Source organism: Agelaius tricolor, unplaced genomic scaffold, assembly GCF_023055355.1.
Source record: "Agelaius tricolor isolate 1412-34295 unplaced genomic scaffold, bAgeTri1.0.p SCAF_5, whole genome shotgun sequence".
Classification (NCBI taxonomy): domain Eukaryota; kingdom Metazoa; phylum Chordata; class Aves; order Passeriformes; family Icteridae; genus Agelaius; species Agelaius tricolor.
In genome coordinates, this window is record NW_027269265.1 from 39934169 (window position 1) to 39955351 (window position 21183).

The 21183-nt window shown below is 34.7% G+C and overlaps 1 protein-coding gene across 4 annotated transcripts in view; it reads left to right on the top strand.

Moving 5' to 3' along the window:
• FUT8 (fucosyltransferase 8) overlaps positions 1 to 21183 on the top strand; it is a 100708-nt gene that overhangs the window by 23652 nt on the left and 55873 nt on the right. For 3 of the 4 annotated variants that reach the window (XM_071427555.1, XM_071427553.1, XM_071427552.1), the window contains exon 3: positions 18709 to 18803. The gene's annotated coding sequence lies outside the window, so the exon portion shown is untranslated. Of the gene's footprint in view, positions 1 to 8446; positions 8466 to 18708; positions 18804 to 21183 lie in introns of those variants that run through there. The other variant, XM_071427554.1, reaches the window with a different exon arrangement.

A 21183-nucleotide genomic window follows, 5' to 3' on the forward strand; every position in this document is an offset into this window, starting at 1 on the left:
AGTGATGGTGGTTGAGACAAGTAATTGAGCACTACAGTGAGGTGATATCTTCCCCTACTTGGATTGCATAGTTGGTTATCCAATCCATGGATCGTGTTGGATTCCTGCTTCCAGTCAGATTTTTTAATAAGCTGCATTTGGAATTATGTTCTGCTATCACAGTATGGCTTGAGGAAACTGTATTATCATCCATATACTTATTTGATATTTTTTCCTGATGCTTTTCAGATATAAAAATGTTTCCATGGTAGCCTTTCCTTTTTTTTCCCCAAATCATATTTCACACTTAGTCTAATCCATTCCATCTATGAATTGCTGTTTTGTAGTTTGTTGAGAAATAAAGATAAAATCAACATTTTTTATTGCATTCTAAAACACTTTCTTATCTGTTCTTGGATATTCTGTAAGTTAGATTAATCTGTGATAGGCCTTTCAAGACAAACTAATCTCTGGAAAAGGCCTGTATACCTTGAGCTTTATTTATTGTAAGGGCACCTAAAATCTCAGATACATATTCTCTGTTTCTACATATCTAAATAGATCAGTGTATCGTTCCTGATGGAAAATACCTTTTCAGGAGGGTATGTTGCTGATTTAACCCTGCCATTTTATTAGAACTGTCCTTCTGTGGTTCTGAAGTATCTCTGATCTTACTTGCTACTTTCCCTCTTGCCTGAGGATCAGCAAAGTCTGTTTCTTATTCTAACGTTTGCCTTCAGTGTACTCTTCTATTCTGGTAGTCTTTTAGCTTGGATTCTTTGAAAAATTGCTTCCTGCTCCTCTGCCTCTTTGAACTATATTCTTTATTAAAAGTGTGTTCTAGATAAGTAATTTCTGATGCAGAGGCACAAACAACAATCTTTTACGTTTTTCTTTTCAAGAAAAGAGGATGCTAATGGATCCATTGACACACATGTTTGCTGCAGTGAAAAATATGATACCAGGCTGAGACACTGCAGAGAGGTTGGAAGATTGGAGGAGAATTTAACATGAAGCAAGAACTTAGAATGAGCAGAGAAAAATGGGATTCAAGCCATTAAGGGCAAATTTAAAATCCTGATTTTAGATTAAAGAAAAAGAAAACAGGGGTGTGGAGGCCCTGGAGGGGCTTCTCCTAAGTTACACCCCATTAGCTCCTTCCCCTGTTCCTATGCCTGAACATAGGTGCTCCTGAGGCTCTCCCTCCTTTTTCCTGAGTGGGGCTTACCTTGATGCTGCCTGGAGACCAAGGTCAGCCGGGAGGCCCCGGGGGGAGAGAGCGGGACCTTGGGGGGGAGTGGGTGTCGGAGAGAACATCTCACAGCACGGCTGAATTGAACATCTATGGATATTATGTAAAAGCCTTTTTTGGCTTCTTTACCCTGGACTTTACTAGCAGCAATTCAAGCTGCAACACAGGGGAGTCCACAGGGAGGATAAGGAATGGCTGAGAGTTCTGAAGAAAGAAATTGAGGGTTAAGAGCTACCTTAAATCAAGAGTATTGTGCACAAAAAATAGTTCTAAGAATGTAACATCACACCAGGATGAATAAATGTAAAATAAAAAAATAAAAATGCTGTCATTCAGCACTGTAAAACTGATGTGGATCTCTCTGCACAACCTAGAGTAGAAATGGAGTCAGCTAGGTCATTGTGTCCAGTTTGGAACCATGCACTTAATGCATGCCAAGAAATCAGAATTATCTTGCTGAATTGGAGAATCCAGAAGAAAATAGTATTGAAAGTATAATGTTTCATCCAAGACCTGTGAGGAGAGGTTGAAATAATAAGAAGCTGATTAAGGAGCAAAATTTTTTCCCCCCTTATTATCCATCTCTTTTTGTGAATGAAGCATAGGGAGAACAGCTTTTTGCAAAGGATGCTGAGAAGGAGTATAGGATCTCTTTCTGCATATTGCAGTGTTTCTTATTTTGTTTTTTTTTTTGCTTAAATACTTCTTTCAATGGACCAAGTAACATTTTATCTTGAATGCATCTGAGTTTAAACTTAAATAGTCCAAATCTAAAACATTAACTGAATATTTGAAAAAAACTAGACATGATAACCTGGTGGATATTATTTGGCTCTAATTAGTACTATTTTACAGTGCCTGAAAAGCCAAATTTCAAATACCACTGGTAGTCTGTACCTTTTAAAATGTCTAGGATTAGTCTGTTATTTGAAACTAAACTTTTGTAATGACAAATTCATTAAGGGGACAAGATCAGAGGAACTAGCCAGACAAGAAGTTTCCTGCTTCACAAGTTCTTTCAGTTAAATAGGTGAGGATGTACATCACAGGGTTTTTAAAATTATGTTTATAGTATGAAATACAGAGAGATAGAGTATGTGGGATAAAGGTATCTGTGAGTTATGAATTTTTATTTAGTATTATAATTTTTAGATGAAATGGTAAGAGGGGGTGATAGTCTTGCCACACTTTTTGCTGGTGAGTGAAAGAAATTGTACTTGCCAGGGGGAGAAAAACAAGATGTGGGTAAGTGTCAAGGTGACACCTACAGTATAGAAATATTCTGCTGTTCTTTTGGCTTTGCTCTTTTAAAATTATGTAATTATGCTACACTGATAATTCAGCACTTCTTTATAGTTTGGATTATATTAAATGGTGCCTAATAAACACATCTGAAATTGGCAGATCCTGTTAGCATAAGAAAATCTTCATTTAATTGTTTTTGCACTTCAGTCTTGGTGGGGTTTTTTTTGTTACTTCTTTTGTTCTTAAACAAATGTTGAAATTAGCCAAGTCTAAGGGGAATGAGAAAAATTAGATGTTTGCCAGTATGTGGAAAAAAATCTAATCAAGACAGAGGTTAATTGTAGGGTGATTCACTTGAAACCGATCCTAATGATACTGCCTTAATCAGATTGATTTTGCCTAAGTATATTTGTCGTAACTCATGTTAACTGTATTAAAATTGGTTAATGAATCCAAAAACCTGTCAGTAAGGAGGGAACTTTCAAACTCTAAGGAAGGCTCCCTCATTGCTACATGGCAGGAGGTTCTTGGTCGTTGGCTTTAGCTCTTGGGAAGAATACATTGCTCCTAATAAATGTCTAAATTTGATAGAAAGAGATCACTAACTGTTAAATTGCTTGGCAAGTTGAACTGGAAAGTATTTGGATAGAGCCAAATGTGTGATCTCAGGTCTAGAGACCAATATTGTAGATTGCACTTACGGATTAGAGACAATGGTTTTGAATAACATAAGCAGTAGAAGGGGTGTAGGGGAGGTGATATTAACTGCTGTATACAATATAATGGGCTGTGGTGAGTGTGTAATGGCTAGTTTGGGGTTCCTAAGATTAGTCAGAAATAGTCTTAAGAGGTTTAGAAGAGAGATGTAAAAATGCAGGTTCTGGGAAAGTATATCTCATTTTAGAGATTTAAGAAGCTTGTTCTGTTAAAGTGTTACTCGAGCAGTTTTGAAGATTTGAACTTTAAGCCCAAATGAAAAGGCATTGGTGAGAGCTGAAAACAGACATTTGGTAACTAAGTAGTTGAGCAATTTATCTGGGAATCATTTGTTCTCATTTTCACTTTTAATGTGGTTGAACCTCATGGATGGTTTTAGTAGAAACATGTGCCTTTTCTTGGAGAACATGTGTGGTCCTGATGCAAGAAATAGGAGGAGAAAGTGTGTGATCATTGGATCACAAAGCAAAGATGGTAGTCATGATGTATTCGAGTGCAGCAAGACAGTACAGCAGAATATCTACATTAGATGTAAAGAAAGCAAGGATTGCCATTGAGCTTGCAGATGGAGCTGAGACCTCATGTTGTGGCTCAGGAAACTAAGGTATTACAGACTGTCACAGAGCAATCCCAGTCCAATTCCCAGTGCTGCATTCCCCTCTGGGGGCAGGCTATTAATATAACCTCACCCAGGTCAGCATGTTACTGGTAACACTTTTGTCACAAATACTATGTAAAACACAATGTATCACAGTAACAGGAATACAAATCTGTGAAATCCATCCTTGTCTCAAGGCATTACCAGCTCCTTTTCTGCCAGCCAAATGCATTTTCAGGCATTGTATTGCATCTTCTTATGCAGTAGTTGTATTACTCCTTTCTTCTTTCTAAATGGTGTATAGATTTTTCACCTGTTGAGCTAATGGTAGAATCCTTCTGAGTGAATGTTGGCTTTGCAACTCTTCCACTGAACATGCTTTCCACTTTCCAGGAAATATGCCAATGTTTTCACAAAGTTCTTTTTTTAAAGGACTGCTTTTTGCACCTTCCTTCCCAACCATATTAATATTAGTGGTATTCTTTTTTTTTTTTAACCATGGACAAGTACTCCTTTCCCCCCTACACTTAACATGGGCTTAGGAAGGCAGAACTACTGTGTATCTCTCTTCTCTTGATTCATCACAGTGTAGAAATTCCTTTGTGTTAAAATGTGCTTTTCCCTGCATGTGTACAGTTGCAGTGCTGGGCAAAGGTCATGTTTTTAGTGTCTCTAAATGTATGAGAATAGCTATTTACTTTATATTTCCCTTCAAGCAGATAGTCATCTGGAACTGCAGGCTCATGGAGGGCAATATTTCCATTTTGTGCTGTTGTCAAATGACTTTATGTCATCAGCATTATGTGCAGTTGTGTTTGGCATGAACCTAGTCTGAAGGGTGCAAGGAGATTGCTGATTGTCCTGTAACTGTAAGAGTGAGTGAACTTACAACTCGGTGCTTTTCTCACAGGCCTGAAAGCACCACTCAGCACTGCGCAGGTGGTCAGTGAACACGTGCAGCATTTGATGGTTTTGTGTACCATCTGTGTCATGCATCCTTTCTTCTTGATTATCTTCATTTCAATGTGTTTTGGTAGTTGCTGAAGTCAAAAAAAAAAAAGGAAAAATTATGTAGGCTATTGTTACATGTTCATAACATTCCTCTGAGAAGAATCATGTATCTTCTGGAGAGTGGCTGAATGAAAACTGGTGTGATGAGCCACATGTATTTCATAAAGGGGACACTAAAAAGCCACTAATGAAGTTGTGGGAAGTGGACTCTTGAGTCCTCATAATTTTCTGAATGCTGTGATTAGCATCCCACAGAGCATTGTAAAACAGTTCATTAATCATAGTCAGTGACAAAGAAGGCTCTGGAATGTCAGCTGTATTGTGCACCTTTCTGTGGTTACAAGATCTTGTGAACAGGGGCCAGAATATTTACAAAAACAAGTATATGTGTGCTGTGATGGGCCACTCTTAGCAGCAGTATGAAAGTCTATTCCAGTATACTTTCTGGAATAAAGAATAAATGGAATAAAACTTTTTCTAGTGTAGCAGTACTATTAGAATGGGTTGTTAAGTTATTTTTACTGAAAAAATATTTTATGATCTTTGTATTTTTCTGTTACTTAACCATTTCTATTTTAAATGAATGTTCAGATTAAAAATGCTTGCACTAATTTTGTCCCAGTGGTTCCATTCAAACAATTTATCTAGTTGTTTTCAGTTTGCTGATCTACATGTTTTCTTATTATTTTATAAGGTTTTATCCTAGTGTACCAGATATTCCAGGAAACTAATTAACATATACCTGGAATCTCTGTTTTTAAATTAATAATTGTTGCTGTTAACTAACATGTATTTCTTAAAATGTGTTCTGATGTAAAATGATCTGTATGATGAATCTGAGTTACAAAGCTCCATTGGGTGGGAAAAATTAATGCAGATATTTTTGGAAGTTATTTTGCAAAACCTGAAAATTGAACATTCATTCTAGATCAGTGCTACATTGTTTATTTGAAATGGTATATTTCTGAAAACTGTTCTAAAGCATACACTTGAAGTCAAAAGTCACTAAATCAGAAGTGTTTCACTGATCCCTTGATTTTTCAGCTAGCAGTTTGTTAGTTTTGGCTCTTTAGTCCAATAGGAATATTCCAGAGAGTGTTGTTAGGATGTGCCCAGTGAAAAATAATCTCAGAGTTTGTGAGGATTTTACAGCAGCATATATTTGAGTGGGCTTAATGTTTTGGTGTCTCACTAGAACAGGGAGGATAGCTTGAAGCAAGGTCAAGAAAATGGATAACTTGAACTCTGTTCAGAAAATCAGTGGCATGTAGTTCATGCATTCTAAAGGCTTCAGAGGGTATTTTAACATAAGCTTTCCACCTCTTGTTCAGCTTTTTTTCTTCCACATGCCTTTTTGGAGCTCTGATCTTTCTCTCTTGAACTCTGCAAATCCCTTAAATTCGGTAGAACTTGAGGGTTTTTCCATTTGTCTTCTATTGCTTATTGCCTGCTTTTCATTTATTCCTTTGCATCAACTTTTTCATAATTGAGTAACTCTAACTGTTGTAAACATGTCATCTAGACATGGAGTGGGTTGCAGAGAGAATGGGATCTTTTCCTAGTGCGTGCCAAATATAATGAGTAGGTTTTATGTGCTTTCCTAAAAATATATGGATTTTCTCAAGACCTCTGTGCACTGAGACTCAAATCTCTTTTGTAAAGAAGCATCAGAAAAATTAATTGATAGCTTGATACAGAAAGTAATCAGAACTTTGATGCAATTCAGTACTCCTGTGCATGTATGTGCTCTTTCCATGTGGTTGCTCACTAAATCATGGCCAGCTACTTCTGTTGCTGTCTTGTATTTCAACAGTATTTTAAACTCTGCCATTTCTTTAGACATGTTAGGAGCATATATCCATATGCGCACAAAAAATATTTTTTTAAATTTTTTTAATCTTTTTAGAAGTCATAGTATGAAGAATTTTTTTTCCTGTTTTCTGTTTTGTTCATATCTAGAGTACTTCTTCTAAAATGTAATTTATTCTGTACTCTGCTTAAGGATGTAACTTTTTTTGGTCTAATTCCTGGCCTGTTATGATGAGTAATCAAGTGTTTCTTTCATCTAGTAAGATTGTTGTGTTTATGAATTGATTATCTTTCTTCAGCTGCTAAATTTCTCAGTTCTGTTTCTCAGAGTGTTCAGTGTTCTTCAAGGCAAGAAGGATTTTACCTTTTTTTTCCTCTGTTCCTCTGGCCCAGTCTATGCAGTCAAATTGTGAGGAGGATTCTAGACTTTTTTGCCATGTGAGCAAGTTTTTATCTTTCTCCACCTGTCATTTAATTATACAAGATTAAGGAATGAAGTATAAAATGCATTTTTCCTAAGCAAACAAGGAAGACAAATTATTTCATAACAAGCTAATAACCAGACAATTAATAAAATGTTGTGGGTTTTTTTTAATATCAAATATATTGTTTTTGGAATGATTTGGATGAGCTGGTTGAAAAGTGTTTGTGGGGACATAATGTTTTTCTTTGTTTATTGTCAGAATTGATTCCCATTCCCCCATTTTCTTGTTGATAAGTCTCCACAAACATTTTAAAATAATGACTCTCATTTCTAGAAAGCTCAGAACTGTAAGTTAAGAATGTTGAGGTGGTGTGTGATTATAACGATATATCCATTTCCATTCTTTTTATTGGTATCCTAACATTCCGTGTGTTTGATCTATAATCTTTTTGGTCGAGCAGAGAAAATCTGAGAGGATGGGGCAGAAGAGAAGAGTCAGCTCAGCACTTAAAACATTAAAATGCTCCAAACCAATGAACAATCAAACAAAAAAGACAAAAAACAAAAAAACCACCAAACACCGAAAAGAAACCTTAACCAAACTGTTCCAAAAGTCTTTATTGCATGTGAGAAACCTTTCTCAACAGCACTGCAAAATGGCCCATATTACTCCCTGTAAATGTGACTCCTTCATAGGTTACACCTTTATCTTAGTTGGCTGTACTTCTGTACTGGGATCAGGTCCTTTCAATTGCATCTGTAGAACTGACTTCCTTGTGTAACTGTTGCTTATGTTGGTCTCAATACCAGGAAACTGGAACGTGCTGTACTTAATGGAACCTCATTATACAAGAATTCCGAAGATGGTCTTTGAGTTAAAAGACCTCTGAGTTTAACTGCTATTAAACACAACCATGAAGAGGGTTATTGGATGTGTGTTCAAGTATGGTATGTTGAAGAAGAGCCAATGCAGAGGTGACCTGATCAATAAACTGTAATTAAATTGCCTGTTTTGGCAAGGCTCTTCAACAATTGCTTTTAGAAAAATGAAATTTTGGGGAGAAAAGAGAAACAGGGTTTTTTGTGAATTTGTAGCCCCATAATGGAATAGAAAAAACCCCCAGAATATATGGTTATTTTTCATAATGGTAACAGTGTAATGCAAGGTTTCATCTTATCCTGCTCCAGGGCCTGTGCTGGGTCATGTGTACTTCATCATAAGAATAAATTGTCTGAAAAATAGAATCTCTTGAGCTTTTCTGGATAGAACCTACATAGGAAACTTAAGCATTATATTTATGACCAAATCTTGGCACAATGTTTTCATTTTAATTATTTTTGTGTGTGTGTTTCTCTAATATAGATAGGGGGTGAAAGAAGCTGGAAGTGAGTACATATTGAGATTTGGGAAGAGCTCTTCCTGTGGTCAGGTAATGAATAAAAAATTCTTAATGTTACTAAATGAACCTGTGCATGTAGCATTCCATGAAGATATTTGATATGTACATGGTACAGTATGTCTAGTAATGGATCCATTTAAAGCAAATCAGGGTTGTCTGGTTTTTTTTTTAAATACCAGTGTTGAATTCTTGATCACCTTTTGAAAGTCTTAGACTTTCATCTACCATCATTGCTGTAAAAGACAAGGTATACTGCTAGTATATTTAAAATACATATTGCATTGCATGCTGTTTTAAAAAAGCTTAACTTCTTTTGTATGGCTGAAATGAATAAAGATTTTTAAGCTCACTCTGGATCCAAATTATTTATTTATCTCTGAAACCAGCTGTGAAAATCACAGTGAAATAAACACAGTGTATGATATTACTCTTCCATCAGTTGTTGCATAGAGAGTTTTTCCTAGGGAAGTCTTATGAAATTAATTAATAAATATTTAGACTATTTATAAGTGATGTTGTATAGAAGTAGGAAGTAGTGCTTCTTTTTATATGTCATTAGGGAGCCTTTCTGTAATGTTACATGTTTCTGGGAAATAATGAGTAAATATTTACAACCATAAATTACATGCTTTCCACTCTGTTGTTTTTCAAAAGAAAACAAGAATATTTTGCTACATATCTGGTATTTGAAAATTAGCTAATTTAGGCTAATAAACACATCCTGGGCTAGTGCAGTAATAGGATGTGAAATTTTTTAATAAATGTCTGGTTACTCTTGACTGTCTTTCCCTCAATATTGTTGTCTTTAATATTGATTTGAAATATATTTAGTAAGTAGATAGCAAAATTCATCTCACTGTCATATTCTGGTAGCTGTTTTTTAAAGTTTCATTTATTTGAGAAAGCTTACATCAGTTTTAACCTCCCGATATAAGGAAACTGATGTCCATCACCACTGGGCTTCAGAAAAGTGATGGTTATGTTGTGAAGCAGAATATCTTGCAACCAGAGCTGTAAATATTTTAAACTGCTGAAGAATTCTACTGACCACAGCAAAAGACTTATCATTCACTTGTGTTGAACAAACACTTTGGTAGTAAAAGGCAAGATAGCAATGCCAGTAGTAATTAGTGGTGCTGCTCTAGGTGAAAATAAAAAGCACAGCATTCTTGTTTAACCTTGGTTATATATTTTATTGAAGGAATTTATCACCTTGTTTTGTTCTGAAGTTAAAAAGGAGAAATGTTATCCCAAAATTTTTGCACCTCTTCTGAAAGAACTTCAATGTGAACATTCCTTCAGCCATAGAAGCTGTTTAACTTCATCAAGGAAAAGACTAAGGTTTTACTCCAAATAAATGTAGTGGCAGCTACTAACAGTCTTGAAGTCATTTATGGGGAATTAATCAACACCTGAAAAGGTGGCTGAACAGACCATAAAATTTATTTTCAGAGGAACCATATTAGTATTACGTTTCAAGTTGGTGCCTTTATGAAAAATCTGAAAACAGCCACATGTATGTGGTCCAAGATCATTTAGGTTTATATCAAATTTGAATTAACTGTGAGCAGAGGAGACAGAATTAGAATTGCATCTGAGATACTGTAATGATATTTTGATTCTCATGTCTTTGCAAATAAGTCGGTTTGCAAGTTATAGAGGGTTGAGAAAAAGAAAATTGTAAAATAAAGGTTGTATTGCAGATTTTAAATCTGTAAAATACAGATTGAATTTTACAGATTTAAAATGTACAATTGTTTACAGATTGTAAAGTGCAGTCAGAATTTTGGTGGCCGTTTGATTCGGTCTCTGTGAAAGAACATGTATATGCAGCAGGAGGGCTGGTATATCTGAAAAGGTCAATCAAGCATAAGGAGTCTGTTCTGAAGTAGGAATTCCAAGTGCCAGTTATGTTGGTAGTATTGTGTAGTGATGGATGGAATGCAGGGAGAAAATCAGTTACCACTTTATCAGCGTTATTTGTCCAATTTTCAGTTCATGTTTCCCTATATACTACACTTCTGGGGTATCTAAATAGCAAACATAAAGAATTTTTAGAATTTAAAACCTATAGTTCCCTGAACTTTGACAACAAATTTTACTATCATCTAAATGTACTTTTTCCCCTGCTCTGACGTGAAATGTAATGCTTTATGATTACGTATATATTAAATGAAGTCTCTGGGTTTTGATGTTTTGGCAATCTAATTCTTTTCCTCTGTTTAATGTGGTTAGAAAATGGGTGAGGCACTATTGTGCTGAGAATGCAGTGTTGGTGTTCATGGGCTTTCCCCCCTCCGATGAGTGTATTTAGTAAATAGTTAATTTATTTGACATCAGTTACAGAAATGCATGTAAATAGAAAAAGGAAAAATGAATAGCTTCCCTCTGAACTGATGATTGGATCTGAAAAGATTAGCAATAATTCAGACCAGTTTTCAGAAAATGAAAACGTTTGAAATCACATAGGTAGTATGGGTTTGTGTTTTGTTTCTGAGAATTCTCCTACATTGATTGCAGCTGACACTTTGGATGTGTATGGATGCTTCTATGAATGCTGGTTGCAGGATCAGGATCTAAGTTAGGGGTGCAAAGCAGGAACAGTAAGTCCTTTGAATACAGAAGGACTTAATTATACCAGCAGCAGCACGTGCCACCCTGTGAGCACTTTTGTTTATTACACAGTTCTGAAAAGTGCAGTCTACCTGTGTTTTAAGTGAGGTGAGGTTCCTAAATTTAAACATGAACACAAAATGTTCACATGCACGGATTTCATTAGGATATAAAAGTCACATACAATTACAAGATTTCTTCAATCTTCTTTTTCTAATAGACTGCTTTTTGGAGCCTTTAACTGTGTTCGTCCTAATAATGCTTTGTTAGTTTGTAGGAGAACATAGAAATCACTGCATTTACAAAACTTATTACTGGGATTTTTTAATAAATTTGTTATGGGGGACGGAAAGCTCTCTGATTAGAACAAAGTTACAGACAGAATGTAATAAGTTTGTTTCTTCTAAGCTGCAATACTGATCGTTTTTTAAACTACAGGTAAAATGTTATGTTTCATGTTTTAGTTTACCATCCAAGTATCTTTCATAACTGTTTTCTTTTTGTAGAAATGCTTGTGCTGAATCATCTTTCTTCATTTTCACATGACTGGTCATATTGTGACCAGTCACATTGTGACTTCTTTCTTTCTATGTTTTACTGCTGCTTTTCATAAAAAGAAGAGTATGAGAGAAAGCAATATTAAAAGTAAAATTTATTTTCTCTGTAATATATTTAATCTATATTAACATTGACCTTGGTAAGGTTTAGTTTTGAAAAAGTTTTCCCTAAATACTCCAGCAGTATGAGTTTGTTGTATATCTGCAGAATGCAGCTCTTGCTACCTACTTCCAAATGCTTACACATGCCCTGTACCATTTCAGCCAACTCCCAAATAATTGCTTTTGAAATTCTGTCAGTAAAAATATTCTCCCTAACTCTGGTGCTTCAGCAGATCAAGTTCAAGATATTAGAATGTGATTTGAGCTTTTGTCTGCGAAGGCTCCCTGTCCTACTCAAATGTCAATAGCAGTTATCTGTAGAAGTGGAAGCAAGCAGCCATGACCCTTCTAGCTTGTTTTCTGAGCTTCCAGGACTTGGGTTGTTCTAAGACAGATGCAGTATAGTATCCATGCGTGGATTTTTGTAGAAAGAATATCTAAGTCTTCTTTCTTTAATATATCAAATTCTTTAAACTCAAAATATTTTAATTACGGTGACTTTCACAATCTAGTAGTGCCTTTTTAAAATCCTAATGTTTTACATCAACCAGGTCTCCCTAATTCCATGATAATTTAGTTTATAAAACTTAGTCACCTTCTGAGGCATGACATCCCTCAGAAAAACAATGTTCTTTATTTCCCAGTATCTGGTGTTAATTGATGTGCCTATTGTTTCTGATGAGTATTGTAGTTTCCTAGCTGCAAGAATTCTTCTGTCATCTTCTTTGTGAATAAAGATTTCAATGTAGTCATCAATTTAAGTTCCTTCTAGTAACTGCAAATGCATTTATTTCATTTAACTTTTCCTGCTGTGGTCCTGTATTTAATGTGCTGTAATATTCATCTCAAGCATAATTTGCACTTATGGCATCTGTGTCAAGTCTTTCAGTTCCACTGTGCTTTAAAAATATTTGATATAGTTTTTATGCATGTAAGAATTGGCTTCCCAAAACTTCTGTAGGCTGTCAATTTAGTATCTTCTAATTAAGCTTCATCATGACCTCTCTGCTTGGTTATGTGTGTCATAGGAAGCAAAAACTTGTTCATTGATATTTTACAAAGCAGCTTAAATTGTACTCCGAAGACTTCTTTTCTGCTGCTTCTAATGGTTGTGGACTTGAAGTCACCAGCTCCTTCCCACCATTTTCTAAAAGACCATCTAGTTTTCTTATAGAATTCTGTCTTTATTCTCAGCAGTCACTTCACCACAGAGCATTCAGTAGTGTTAAACAGCTTGTTATCTTATACAGGTGATATTTTCTACCTTATTGTGTAACCTGCCTTCTGTCCTTTAGAATCCCTGCTAGTTTCCACATAAGAAGGATGTCAGGATCATCTATTTATGGGACCATTTATTTTGTCAAAGTTTTCTTGAGGCCCCCTTGTCTTGGGACCCCAGAGTGCTCAAAGTATTAAAAAATTTGTTTGTTGTACTTATGTGTAGACGCAGCACTTTAGGACATTGTTTGATGGTGGCCTTGGCAATGCTGGGTTAATGGTTGGACTGCATGATCTAAGAGGTCTTTTCCAACCTAAAAACTTTTATGATTGTATGAGTCTACTTGTCTGTCTAGAATATTCTGATTTTAGCAAAACTAACTTCAAAAGCCAGTGTTTCACTTAAGTTCCTCATTTATCTACCTCTATGTAGATAATCATGTGTATAATGCAGCATAATGGGGTAGCCCCTGCCTTCTAATCTACTGCTGCCGTTTGTTATAATCTTCATTTGCAATTTTCAAGTGGGGGAGCAGATTGATTTTCTTGTTTCCTTGTTGCTTTTTGATTTTGTGAGTAACTAAGGGCTAGAGATGTAGATCCTTTATGCCCCCATTCCTTGTGGAACAGAACTCTAAATGCCATCCGGACTCTCCTTTAAAATCCTAGGAAATTCCATCCTGAAACTCAATTTGCTAAGGCAGGGTTGCTTGCTTTAAAAAGAATACAAAGATTTATAAACCAAAAGCCTACTATCTGTATTTGGGCCTTAGACAGACTCGAGTACAAAAGAGTGTGTGTGTGAGTGTGTGAGACTCTGGCAGGAGGTAGCTCAGAACCATGGAGAGCTCTTTTAAATTCCAGTATGGAGGATAATGGACATCCTTGATTTTTTCTTGTTATTGTTGCTAAAATTAGCCTGAGCTATTCAGGAGTGAAGGAAGCTGAAGGGCTAGAAAAAGCCTGCACTGAGAGTAGGAACAAGACCGTAATACCTGCTATAAAAGAGTAGGTGGAAAAAGCCTAACTTGCAAGTTAAGGAATTGTGAGATACTGCTGTAAAGCTGCTAAACACAGGAGCTGCTGGCTATGATAGTCACATCCTTATTATAATGTGTTCACCACAAAGGAAAATACTGCTTTTCTCACAAATAATGAGTTTATGCACAATTATTCTATGAAGGAAATGCCTTTTTGTGTGGCTGTGTAGGAAACAGTAAGAATAACACAATTTTAGGTTTTTCCTACAAGTGCTTGACTTCCAGATTGATTCAAATGGTGATTTAAAATCCTGCATTTTGTTAGTCATTATTAGTCTTAAATACTTGAATGGGATTTCACTAGAATTCCTTTGAGAAGATATGCAAATTTAACTTTTAAGTCTTTTGTTACTGTAAAGTATTAAAATTGCTTTAATAATTACAGACTTTATATGGAAAATTAATTTAAAATCTTATTTTTAGAATGTTTACCTTATTAAAGTATTCTTTGGTAAAATACTTCAAGCTTGCTTTAATTGCTGTAGAAAAAGTTATATATATCTGGGCACAGAGACACAAAAATCCCATCTTAAAAAGAAAAGAAAATAGCTCACTCATTAAAGCTGATAGTTGCTAAACACTTGCCCTGGTTTGACAGGAAATTTATGCATTAGGGATAGTTGTTGTAAATAAAAATGGGAATTCTGATTAACAGTGTAAACCTAAAGTATTAAGTTTAAAAGGACATAAAAGGAGCTAAGCAAGAAGCTAATACTTTCAAAGGTGTTTTAAACTCAGCAAGTTTTAGACTCATCTGTCATTTTTCCTTAATAATATGTCACGCCAATTTTGAGAGGAAAAGGCATTGGCAGCATTATGTGAGGTTTGGACTTGCAGCTTCATAGTTCTATTTTATTCTTAGCCTTACTATTGTACAAAGTGCTTTGAGTTTTTCACTTCTTTCACTTTTAAATAAATGAATAGATCTTAGATCAGTGGTACACTTGAGCTATGGGGATGGTGAGGATCACACGCAGAAAGCAATTAAATTTTGGTGGCATGGAGCACTACAAAAGCTGTAAACCAGTGTAAATCAGACAGCATGAACCTATATGCTAATACAAGTAAATGGCTACTTGAATTAGCTTGTTAGGTGTCTTTTTTGGGGCTTTTTTGTGTGTAAAGTTCTGTATCCCAAGTAAAAGGAAACTGGAGTGCCAAGGGAAATTTTTGCAGGCTAAGATTCGTATATTTTGGCGCAGTGGAATTGAAGTTAAGGCAGATACTTTTTTATCATATGGCAATATTACTATTTGCAATCCCCAGTAAAATTTGTCTTGCTCTAATAAAAATACTGCATAAAACATGGTTCAATTTGAACTAGAAAATGGTAATAAAAAAGCAAGTCTAATTATTTAGTTAATGATCCCATTTGACATTCTTTCCCTGATGTGGCCCGCTCAAAACTGTATTCCAGCATTTCTATCAAATCACCCAGACCCCAAGCCTGCCATGTATAAGAAGAAAGTCTTTTAGCTCAGTTCTGTGACTGTTTTTTTTTTTTTTTCTCCCCAGCATCTGAATGCCATATAGCCTTCACTATGCTTTGATTTTGCAAAACTTCCTGGTTGCAAATATCACTTCAGTTTTCTTATGGCTGCCAAGTGTCATGCATTTTTGCATAACTATTACAAACTCAGCAGCTCTCTCATCTACCTGTTTTTCATCTTGATTTATAAACATCCAGCTGAGTTGTGAACAGACTGATGTTAAGTTTCCTGGTTATTAGATTTTTGCATGTTGCTTTGATGGCAGCCAAAAGAGAAAAGATCTTACCTCTGATCTTGCTTCTGATGTCTGCAGCCATTAAGGAATGACACGGGGAAGCAAGTGGAAAAGAAAGGAAAGTTTAGTGGAGCGCTGCAGCAGAAACAAGAATGGAAAAGTCAAATATTACCTTAAGGTTGTTTCTTTTCTCCCTCTCTGTTCCTTTCCCAAGACATCCAGATGATTCTACTGATAGGGCACTGCACTTTCCCCAAGAAGAGGCGGCTGTGCTTTGGTCCCAGATGAGCACTGAAGCGGGAGGCAAATATTCTATTAAGTCTGTTAAGAAAGGGATGCACCATTTCTGTTTGTTAACTCTCAAATGACTAATGCAGGGCAGAAAGCCTGATTCTGTTCAGCTTCTTGATTCAACTACTGTACATTTTTGAATGCATTTTTGGTGCTTTAATTAAAAGGGAATAAGCAATTGGGAGTCCTTTACTTAATGAAATCATGTATTTCAGTGGCTGTTTCCTGTATCTGTTTTGCACTTATTTGTTTAGGAACTACTTTCTCCTACCTCATGAGCCAAATTTATCCAGGTGGAACTCCTGATTCCCAGAGTTTGTTATGTGTTTATTCACAAGTGTGAAAAACAATTCAATGTCACAAAATCTTTCTTTTTATAACACATAAACTATGTCCTTCTAAGTTCCATAGTCTGATCTTTTACTTCATTGCTTCCGAAGATTCTCTTCCTGGTTTTTTTTTTTTTTTTTGGAATGAGGCTTCTGCAAGGATTATCAGTAGATTATTAATTTATTACTGTGGAGGAAGATCATGCTTGATGTTAGAGGTTTGAAATTTTATTATTCATCAATGGCTTTTATTAGAATAGGGTTCTATGGAGTCAACATAGTAAGTAAACAAGAGAAAATAAACCTTTACTGATTGTCCTGTTCATTTTCTGAGGTAATTTTTATTTTACAAAGACATTTCATTAGTTCAGATTAAACGAAGGTAACTTCTAACTTCACTGTGTTTCTGGTTAATGTATTATCCTAGTAGTTAAAAAGGACTGTAAAAGTGAAAACTGTTTTATCCATTGCTTATTAAAATGAATCCATATATGTAATTTCCTTGGAGGAGTGCATTGTTTCTGTAATTGACTCTTTTATCATTCTAAAAGAAGAATCACCAATAAGTTTTTGTCTGCTTGACAGAACATCTTGTATATATTTGTCAAGTACTCTGCTCTTTTTCTTTCAAGGTACAATTCCCTCTTTTGTTCCAAATAACATTGATTTAAAAAAAAGAAGAGAAATTACTGTATCTTTTTTAAGCTTTCAAATGTAATATGCTACAAGAAATATGAGCACTTATATTTATTACTGTATCTAATATGAAGGAGTGCTTATTATTTTCAAACTGTAATTTGTTACTACTGATGTACTGTTGATTCTTTTATCTAGTTTAGAAAAGTAATTACTTCTGATTAGATTCTTAACCCCTGATAAACTCTTTCAAGGTCAATGCTCTATGTATAGCTTTAGGTTAAAAGCCCCCTAGGGCTGTGGGAATGGACTCCTCCAAGCCACTGCTGTTGTGATAACTGAACCTTTAGGTGTTCATGTAGCATAATGTTGAGGAATATTTGGTCTCTGATACTAAAAGTACCTAAATTGGTGGTTTGATAGTTTGCTTTTTATCTCTAACCAGAAGCTATGTAGTTGAAGTAGGATTAGTACTTAACTCCATTGTGTTTTTTGTTATGGTGTGTGTGTGCTTTGGAGTTTTTTTCTTCCAGTAGAAATAAATTTAGTAACTACAGGGGCATAGGACCCTGAATTTGCCATAATTTTTATGTGGTTCACCTTAGGCGTTCTCCATGTAATTAGCTCTTCAAAGGAAACCAAATGTTTTTTAATTGAAAAAGTGCTCAGTTTTATTAGAGTAACAGTTAGGATAATTAACACTTTAAGTTTTGCAAACTCAGTGAATAGGGAAGAAAGAAAAAAAGGGAAAAAAATGTTTACTAGGTTTTTTCTGCCCACATTATCATTGTGAGTGTACTGTTGCTTCTACTTGCTCACAGTTAATTCAGTGTCTTTAAGCCTTGAACTGCATGAAGAAAGCTTATGTTTCTTTGGAAGATAGCAGGAATTTCCTTGAAATTTTGGAAGTTGTATTCTTTTGCTATGGAATACTTTTAAAGAGCTGTTCAACTTATTTGTATTTTGTTTTCTCCAAATTTCCAGATCTGTGATTATTCTAGTGAATTTTAAAATTTTGATTGAAAGAAAATTCTTTCCAAGGTTTCCTTAACATATTCATAATTTTTATAAATGATAAAAATACATAAATGATAAAAGATATGAAAAAATATATTAATATTCTTCTATTAATTTTATTAAAATTAAGGTTAAATATTCTATCTTGGATTTTATTTTTTATTTTTTTCCATTTCAAAGTTTTGCCTGATATTTTGAACAGGGAGTAATGCTTAGAGAGGGGTAAACAATTATTTGACAAAACTGCTAAGTGGCTGAACTGCTTTAATTGATTATGCAGATTTATATCTCTCATTCAACATGTACAACATCTTTCAGCTCCAAATTTGATGGTATCTGTAAATATTAATGAATCAACTTCAAACATAATTTTGAAGTTTGCAAATATTGACAAGGGAAATTGGGGCCTGGTGAGACTGACTTGTAAAATGTACTCATAAAATCAATACAGAGCCTAAAATATTCTTTGATTTAATTCTTTGGTTACTAGATCACATTGTATCTTAATCTAGATATAATGAAAGATGGTGGTTAAAAATGTTCTGATTGAGTGATTGATCTTTGTGGATCAATTGTGGATTGATCTTTGTGGATCTTTGTGATTAGCTAAATAACAAGCAGAAAATGTGGTATTTTAAAAGAAAGCATTAGATTCTTTCTCACTCTTATGATAAAGAGTAAGTCAAAAGGAAGTTGTTCTTACAGAATGTGAAATTGAAGGGACTTCTTTTTTTCTTTCAAACAGTTACTAATCTCACTGACTGCTGGAATAGTGGAATTACATGTTAACCTCCAACCTCCATGATGCAGTTGTGTTTCCTTCCTTCTGTTGTGGACAGGGTAAGCCATTCTTCATATGTGTCACAAAGTTAGGATTTCTTAAAATGTACTGCTGTTTATGTGACTGATAAAATACATTGTATATTTGCATGTTATGCCTTTTAGAATAATATTTTTTACACACCAACATCTGTAAAAGTTATTTTATTTCATGGAATCACATCATAGCTGGCTTTAGGAAGTTTCTTTGGGGATCTTCTAGCCCAACTCCAGTGATCAAGGTAGGGTTGAATGGAGTTCATTGCCTGGGTCTTTGCCTAGCCTCCCAGGATGGAGACTTCACTGACACTTTTTGCTGCATTTTCACCAGTGTGACCATTCGATGTTCTAAATACAAAGAATTTAATCCAATGTGACATGTTGTATAGAATAAGCTATCATGGGAACTTTTAATAATGAACTGGTTTTTTGGTCATGAGAAATGAATAACTAGAAATTGTCCTGCAGATTTATTTTTCTAGATATTTTGAATCAATCTTTTCTACTTTTTCAAAAAATTTGCATCAAACATTTGTATTTATCATAGCTACCTTTTTTTTTTTTTTGAGGAATAATTTCCATTAACATCTGATTGATTTATTGATGTGAAGCTTCCTAAGTATGTGGGTTTTGGTTTTGTGGGCTTTTTTTTGTTTGTTTTGGCTTCATTTTGTTTTGGTTTTGTTTCTGTTTTTTTTTTTTAATGGTGAATATTTAGACTTGCAAAGGATAAAAATCCAGAAATTACCAGAGTAATTTGTACCATTTTGAACAGCAAGAAGGTAAGGTAAAGGAATATAATAAAATAGAAAGTAATATTGGAAATTATTTTGGGTTGAAAGACCTAAGACCAAGGCCTTTTTCAGTGCTTCAAAGATTATTATTCTTGATAACAACTCAGATATTTGTAGTAGTTAGGGATCACTGATGGAGGAGGAGGAGGCTTATAGGAAATAATTGCATGCATCCCTTAATTACTTTCCTACATGATTCTGATTGAGCTTAGACTTGTGAGGGAAATTGCACTTATTATTCTCTCAGCTTCAGTTTTTCTGCTACACACTACCTTAAGAACTAGAAAAAAGCTGTAGCCACCTTGGTGTGGTGATCTCTGTTTCGTCTTTTTAGGAAATTTATTAATGCTGCTCTGGTTGCAAATGAAGCAACTCTTGAACTGTTGACGATCTCTTACTTTGTATTCTACATGTGCTCATCCTGTTGATTTATTTTGGTTGCATCAGTAAATATTGACTTCCTAAAAGAAGAATAAATGTCACAAGATTACTAATTGGTTGCTCTGAATATTTGTCTATTTATTTCTTTGCCTTCCATTCTGAAGGTGTTTTCATTTCAAATTTTTGCAAAGCTGTTAACAGGTATAAAATACCTGTTAAATTGAAAATAGTTTCTGTGCTGCTCATCTGAGCATTTTGCATCAAATACACACTATAAGCTCCAAAATAATACCAGAATCTTCCCCTACATTCCCCTGCTTTGAATGTTTTGTCTGTATTATAATATGTATTGTGTTAAAGCTTCTAAATGAATTTTCAGATGACTCATCTCAAGTTGATAATCTTGCTTTTAGACTTGAGGTTTTAATTCCTCAGGTCCTATTAATTTAGCTTCTTCTTAGTCTCTGTAAGTCTGAAAAATCATCAAGCTTCTATATTCCGTGACAGAACCTCTTCAGTGAAATTTCAGGAAGGATAAATCACATTGTGTCTTTCTCCAAAGCTTGTTCTGATTGGTTAAGATTTTGTTTTCTAACCAAATGAGCGGCCCTGCAGCTTTGACACGGTTAAGGAAGTCCCTCAGTACCATCTCTTTCTTCTCAAATGTTTAATTTGAGAATAGTCTGCAGATTATATCAGATGCATAGATGTATTTATTCATGTACAAATGTAAGGGACTATATGAAGAGAATATTATGCAAATGGCTCAGGGCAATCTGTACAGATATAAAATTAGACTTTTACAGAGAGAAACTCTAGTAAAGAGAGAGTTGTGCATGTATGAGTAAATAGTGAGCGAGTCTGTCTACTAATGGCCTATGATGTATGTGAATAGAAGTTAAGAAAAAAGAAGTAAATTTCTACAATAATTAAGAATGTATATGGAATACTATGAATTTTATATCCTTGTTCCAGAAAAAGAGGAAGTGGATAGTTTTTATGGGGAGAAAATTATAACTAAACAGTGAGCTTGACAAGGAAACTAAATGAACTTCATTTTGGATACTTCTAGAACACAAGCATTAATACATGCTCTGTCAATGGGTTTCTGTTCTCTGGTTGAAGAAAACAATAGATATAATTTGTATGTTAATAAAGGTAATTAAAAAGTTATAGATGAATGAAATGCTTTCCAAATTGTTTCCAGTCACGATTCTAAAAATGTT